Genomic DNA, 7203 nt, shown 5'->3' with positions numbered 1-7203 from the left:
GCAATATTAAAAATGCCTCAAGTTTATTCTAAAATCTATCCATCACTTATTGTCCATGTATTCTTCTCGAGTCCCTGGTTAAACCTCTTCACCAAAGATACAGTTTTCCCAGCTGGCAGCAGAGAGGGACAGTGGGTCACAGAGTTTCCACATCTCAAGCCATAGATAGAAAACTCTTAAATATGTAACACAGAAACTGTGTAACTACAGGATGGTGTCAAAGAAAAGGCAGAGAGACCTCATGAGATGTGTGCTCATCATGAGGGACCCCTGTCTTGACAGATTTGTGTGACTACTTCCTTCAGTACTTTCAACAACTCAGTGTAATTTGTTATGTGCATGTATGTATGTATGTGTCCATGCACATGCAGAAGAATGTGTGTATCTATGTGGAGGCTAGTGAACAAACTTGGTTGTCATTTCTCAACTTCAACCACCCTTTTAAAAAGATTTATTGTATTTGTAAGGATGTGTGTGTGTGTGTGTGTGTGTGTATGTATGTATGTGCGTGCGTGTGTGCACGCGCAGATATGTACACATGAGTGCAGGTGTTTGCAAAGGCCAGAAGAGGCCATTAAATCCCCTGAAGCTGGGGGTACAGACAGTTATGAGCCACCTGATGTGAGTACTAAGAGCCAAACTTGGGTCTTCTACAATAGCAGTGCATATTTTTAACCTCTGATCCACCACTTTGGACTACACAGGATTTTTGTTTGTTTGTTTGTTTGGGGCGGGGAGGCAGGATCTCTCACTGATCTGGAACTTGCATGGACCTGAGATTTCCAGGGACTCACCTGGTTATGTCTTTCAAGCACTGAGATTACAAAGCTATGTCCTCTAGCTGGCTGGCTCACTTCTTTTCTTTTCTTTTTCCTCTCCCTCCCTCCCTCCCTCCCTCTCTCTCTCTCTCTCTCTCTCTCTCTCTCTCTCTCTCTCTCTCTCTCCCTCTGAGCTCAAAGCAGTATAATTTTTTATTTCATCTCATAGATGAACATACTGAGATTTAGAGAAATGAACTCACTGTGCATGTGTTAGAATGACTTCACCTGTAATGGCCTTGGCAGCTGAGAATGGTCAGAGCAAGGGCCAGAAAGCTCTCTGCAAAGGGCTGAGAGTACAAACTTTGGCTAGGTCTCTGTAAGGTTTACTTAGATCTGCTATCATACTACAGTCTATTGATAACACATAAGAGATATGACTGGGTTTGGATGAAGCGTCACCATTAGGAACAGCTATTACACTGAATTGAACCTTTAGATTACAATTTGCTGAAACCTGGCTTTGAGCAGTGTTTCTCAAACTACCTCTGAAAAGCTGCCAGTTAATTTCTCCTCTAATTTCCAATATGGCATGGATTGATACTTTATAAAATATAGAAAAAGGAATGAATGGAAAATGAATTAAAAGGACACATGTCCAAATTTTTATGTTTTTGAAATTCAAGAGACATGAAATTATTTCCTTAAACTTCTAAGTGTTCATAAGCATTCCCAATATCTGTATGTAGCACAGTATGAATTACTAATACACAGACTATGAAATGGTGGCCTCCTGTACCTGGCATTGCACAGCTACACTCTTAGGATTAGGGTCATTATGATCTAGCAATAAATCCATGAGCAGGGCAGTTCTTACTACCTTCCTACCATCGAGGACCCTGTAGTTGGGCTTTTCTTTGGGCCACCAGCTCACAAAAAATGACCAGGAGACTTATTAATTATGAAAACTTGACATTAGCTTAGGCTTGTTTCTAACTAGATCTTATAACTTAAATTGACCCATATTTTTTAATCTACAAGCTTGTTACATCTCCATTTTTCCCATCCTGCTTTTTCTGCATCTGGCTGGCAACTCCACCCTTCTTCTTCCCAGAGCTCTCTCTGTCCAGAAGTCCTTGCTGTACTATAACTTCTGCTTATGGCGCTTGGCCATTTAGCTTCCTATTAAACCAATCACTGTGTCATATCTTAACCCACTGTGTCAAATACCTAGCAACAGGACTCCGATCCTTCCATCTCTCCATCTTCTTATTTCATCATGTGTCTTTGTTTCTGCTATCCCTTTGAGACGGAAAGCAATGTTATTGTATCTTTAATTATTGGTATCCAAAGCAAGAGGAGAGGAAGAAAAGGGAAGAACACGTTTTCCTCTGCCTACTCTTAATAACTCTTCTGTTAGGTAGGATGAAGGTATCCCATGCAGCAGGCCACTATGAGGTTTCATTGACCATGGGTCATATGACTCATGCCTCCACCAGTTTCTATGAAGAAGAAATAAGGATGCCCTGATGGACTTAGCTTAGGACCTATTCCCTCAGACTGGACTGACTGAAATTATTGAGCTAATGAAGAGGATGTCAGAAATGTGCATAAGAAAACCTGTTAATATGTTAAAGACCTGGGTTTCCCATTCTAATCAGTCCAGTCCTCAACCTCTGCTCTTCCTTTTAGGACTCTGTCTGAATAAAAGAGTTCCCTCTCCATCATGGTTCTGGCTTTGTGATACAGGTACATTTCATCACTTGAAATTTTATTGTGTACCTTCATATTTATTATACAACCTGAACATGATTTCTTACATGTTTGTACTAATATTATGTCAGAGGATAGATTTTTCAGTCTGGGACTGGTGCCCAGGATCATGCAAGAAGAATTATCTCCTTAAGAATGCTAGTCTAGGGCTTTGACCCACTCTTCTAGTGTATTCTTTTCAGGGTATTTGGCCCTTTGCTGTGAATTGAACAGGTAGCAACTTGAGAACAGCTAGCCAGTGTGCAGATAGTTGCTCATGTGGATGCTGTTGATCTCAGTGGTCTCATGTGGGGTGGGCAATTCTTCTGGTATATTTGGATCTGAAATGCTTCCTGAGATGGGAGACATTCAGTTCCTGATGTCAATTAAATCAGGAGAAGTCTCAGAAAAAGCAAAACAAGTTAATTTCCCTAGTTAGCTTCTATCTACAGCCAAAATCTTCATCCCCCCACATTGCATTATTAAATTCCCTGTCTTAAGTTCATGTAGCAAACCAATAATGTCCCTGATTTTGTGTTGTGAATTACATTTTTTAGCAAATAAAATATGTAACTTAAGGGCTGGGAGACTCAGCCAATAAAATGCTTACTTGCAAACGTGGGGAGCTGATTTCAAGCCCTATCACTTACAGGAAAAGTCAGCATGGTGAAGGAGAGATGCCTCAGTGGTGGAGAGTACATAATGTTTTTGCAGAGGACCTGAGTTTGGTTCCCAGCACTCACATGTGAAGGCAAGCAACCACCTGTAACTCCAGCTCTCTCTCGGGATCCAATTCTCTCTATGGCCTCCATGGACTCCTGGACTCACCTACACATCTCCGATATGTATGCAATTAAAAATAAGAAAAACCCAAATAAACAAGCAGACTGAGCATAGTGGCACATGCTTGTATTCCCAGTTCTGGAGAAGACGACTCCCCGGCTGTTCCACAATGGGGTGAGAAAACCTGAGCTCCAGGTCTTAGTGAGAAAACCTGATTCAGGGGGAAAAAAGTGTACTTCTCCTGTAGAACAGTAGAACAGTATCTGAAGTTGAGCACATGTACACACAAGCACCTGCACACATAAATGCATGATCAGCTGCACACAGGAATACCAACATATTTAAATTAAGATAAAGGTAAATCTTAGATATTCCTTGCTTCTTTTGCAGTTGAGAAGTTTCACTGGAAAACTTTTAGAGCATTTTTTTTCTTGCTCATGAAAATGGACATGCAGGAAGGCCTTGAAAACTTTAGTTCTACTCTTGTACATCTGCTACCAACTGCCACATTGGTATATAGCAGGAGTTCTCAGGGGTGTATGCAATGGGTTGAACTGAAAGGCATTCCAACCCCTCCACCTATTCTCTGAGGCTGGCCTTGGGCAGTCTACTAAAAAAAATCAGCTAGGGCGCTTTCAAACTGAAACAACAACAAAGAAGGCCCCTTTCACACCGAAACTTGAGGTAGGGGTTTGGGTAAAGGACTGTAGAATGAGTCTAGAGCCCAGGGACCAACATTTTACACTAAGTTTGATAGCTAGTTCTGACAGGCTACCAGCTACCAAAGTCAGTGGCTAGAACTTGTCATTCAACCCTTCTGAGTGACAGCTGGGATTGTAATTAAACAGCTAAAGGAGAGCCTTACAAGAGTGCCCAGGACTGCTCATCTTTATCTCCTCCCCAACCCCTTCCTCCTTTTCATTAATGACCACAGTCATGTGAACACAGTTGGGGAAGGGGTTTAGGGGAACGCTTACAAAATACAACTTGCAAGTCTCAAGTTGAAATGTACCTCGTGGAAAAGTCAGAAGGCTGTTTGTGGCTTTCTATCAGGAGGGACATGGGACTCAGAAACAAGAGTGCTCAGGGTTTATGCAAGCACAGGCTGAGCCCCTTTCTGCATCCTTCCTCTTCTCTTGCCTCCTTGTCCCACACTCACCTGAGAACTGGCAGGCAGATGGGACTTGATTTGCACTGCTCATGAGGTACCGGCATCTTGGCTGAGCAAAGCAACGCAGATGAACGTTAGCGACAGAGCACAGCGCTGCTTCCTGTAACATGGCGGAAATAAGCCATGTAGTGGTTGGTGAAGGTACTCACTGGGGCTCCTTTCACTTCACAGTCTGGTTTTATTTTTGAGCCACTAGAACAGTTAGTACATTGTATGGAACCACACGGTTTCCATTGGGGCACAACCAAATGGAAGCTGGTTTCCACAGTGGCTTTCATCTCTCTCCTTACCTCAACTTGAAGCAGAGAGAGGGCCACACTGAGATTCTTGTGCACCAGCTCTGCCTCCTACCAAAGGTAGATTTTTGCCTGGACAGCTCAAAGGTAAAATAGTATACATTAATCATCACAAGAATGGTACAAAAAGCTTAGTCCTCTTAGAAGTAGAACAAATAAAGCTGAAATAGCATTATAAAATCAAGAAGAAAGAATAATAACAACAAACAAACAACAGCAAACCAGTCACAAGGGAGATGAGAAGACATGGTGCTGAAACCCCAAATCTTATAGGTAAGGAGCATCCCCACAAAAGAACTACCCAGCCTTCTTCAGCTGCCTAATTACACCCAAAGCTTTCTATACCGGGTCTGTGTGGCCATCTCCTTGCAAACACAGGCATTCTATGTATAACCTGGAACTACTGTTATACAGTCAAATGTCCAACTAATTGTCTAAAGATGGAAAAGTGCCCCCCAATTCACCTGGAATCAGCCTGTCAAGAACTTGTCTGCGAGAAAAGGGCAGCCTTCTCTTTCCTGCAAAGGAGTGGTCTTTACTCAAACTTCAACATGAGGTCAAATCTGAGCCAACCCCTAATTTAGACAGTGAGTGTTGACTTCATTGGCATCCCACCCAGTGATCTCTGTCTTAGTTTCTGCTCTTTTCTGAGACTCAGTCTGTGAGGTCAGATCTGTCTGGGAGGAAAAATCCATGTAACATGGTAAGTCACGCTGCTGTCACGCCTGGTAACAGTAATAGCTTGAAGGGATGTAGATGGGGCCATCCGCAAGTAAGAATGTGCTATTATCTACAACCAATGATGCATCCAATAATACATCTAATGGTGCGTAAGCTTGGAGTAGAGAGGAGAGTGTTGAAGTGTCTTTACCAGTCTCCCAGGTTGCCTTTCATGGGCCTCTTAGTATTTGTCATTGGTTTCCCTTTCTTAGGCTCCTAGACAATCTCACAGTTGCCCCATCGTAGAAACAGTCCAATTTCTGGCCATCATCTTTCTTTCCTGAGACAATATACACTTTCTGTTGATCCTTGGTGAATCAGAGTAAGAACTAGGCACAAGAAAACTCAGGGACTTCTCTCCTGTCTCACACAGCACAGCCAGTGCTTCATTTTGCTCCCACACCCACATCCCACAAAAGTCACATAGGGAAGTTAAGAGGAAATGAGGTGGAAGTTGCCTTATCATTTACAGGACTATAAAAGAAAGGAAAGTATTTAAATCAAAGAATTACTGTTAGGATTTCATATATTTGCAGGGATAATAAGACCCATCTAAAAGACTGCTTTTAAAACTTGAACTCTTCCAGATATAATTGTTCTTAATTATGTGTATATGCATGTGGGGTGGGGAGCAGGCTGTCAGGAGGTACATTGAGTACAGGTACCTGAAGACACTAGAAGGGAGCACTAGACACCTCAGAGCTGGAGTTACAGGTGGTTGGGAAATCAAGTCTCATCTGCCTGCCAGTTCTCAGGTGAGTGTGGGACGGGGAGGCAAGAGAAGAGGAAGGGTGCAGGAAGGGGCTCAGCCTGTGCTTGCATAAACCCTGAGCGCTCTTGCTTCTGAGTCCCATGTCCCTCCTGATAGAAAGCCACAAACAGCCTTCTGACTTGTCCACGAGGTACATTTCAACTTGAGACTTGCAAGTTGTATTTTGTAAGCGTTCCCCTAAATCCCTTCCCCAACTGTGTTCACATGACTGTGGTCATTAAAAGAAAGGAGGAAGGGGTTGGGGAGGAGATAAAGATGAGCAGTCCTGGGCACTCTTGTAAGGCTCTCCTTTAGCTGCTTAATTACAATCCCAGCTGTCACTCAGAAGGGTTGAATGACATGTTCTAGCCATCCAACGCTTTTATTATATGAGAAACTCAGTTTACAAATTCAATTCTTTCCATTAGTTTGAAGCTATCATTGCCAGTTAAGTACCATATTAATTACGTTTCTGTTGCTATGATAAAATACCACGACCAAGCAACTTAAAGATGAAAAAGGTTACCATTGTAGAGGGTCAAGAGTCCATCATGTAGCTTTGGAGCCTGTCCTGGAACTCGCTCTGTAGCTCAGGCTGGCCTCAAACTCACAGAGATTCATCTACCTCTGCCTGCCGAGTGCTGGGATTAAAGGCATGTGCCACCATAGTTGTGCCAGAAAACCCATCCAAGGACTGAGGAATCTGGATGCAGACATCCACGGCTAGGCCCTGGGTGGAGTGCTGGGAGTCTAATTAGTGAGAAAGAGGAGTGTTTATATGAGCGAGAATTGTTGAAACCAAGGTTGGATAAAGCACAGGGACAAATAGCCAAACGAATGGAAACACATGAACTATGAACCAAAGGCTGAGGGGCCCCCAACTGGATCAGGCCCTCTGAATAGGTGAGACAATGGATTGGTTTGATCTGTTTGGGAGGCATCTAGGCAGTGGTACCAGGTCCTGGGCTCGTT

Source organism: Peromyscus leucopus, chromosome 8b (assembly GCF_004664715.2).
Source record: "Peromyscus leucopus breed LL Stock chromosome 8b, UCI_PerLeu_2.1, whole genome shotgun sequence".
NCBI classification, from domain to species: Eukaryota; Metazoa; Chordata; class Mammalia; order Rodentia; family Cricetidae; genus Peromyscus; species Peromyscus leucopus.
Note: the sequence above shows the minus strand (reverse complement) of the source record.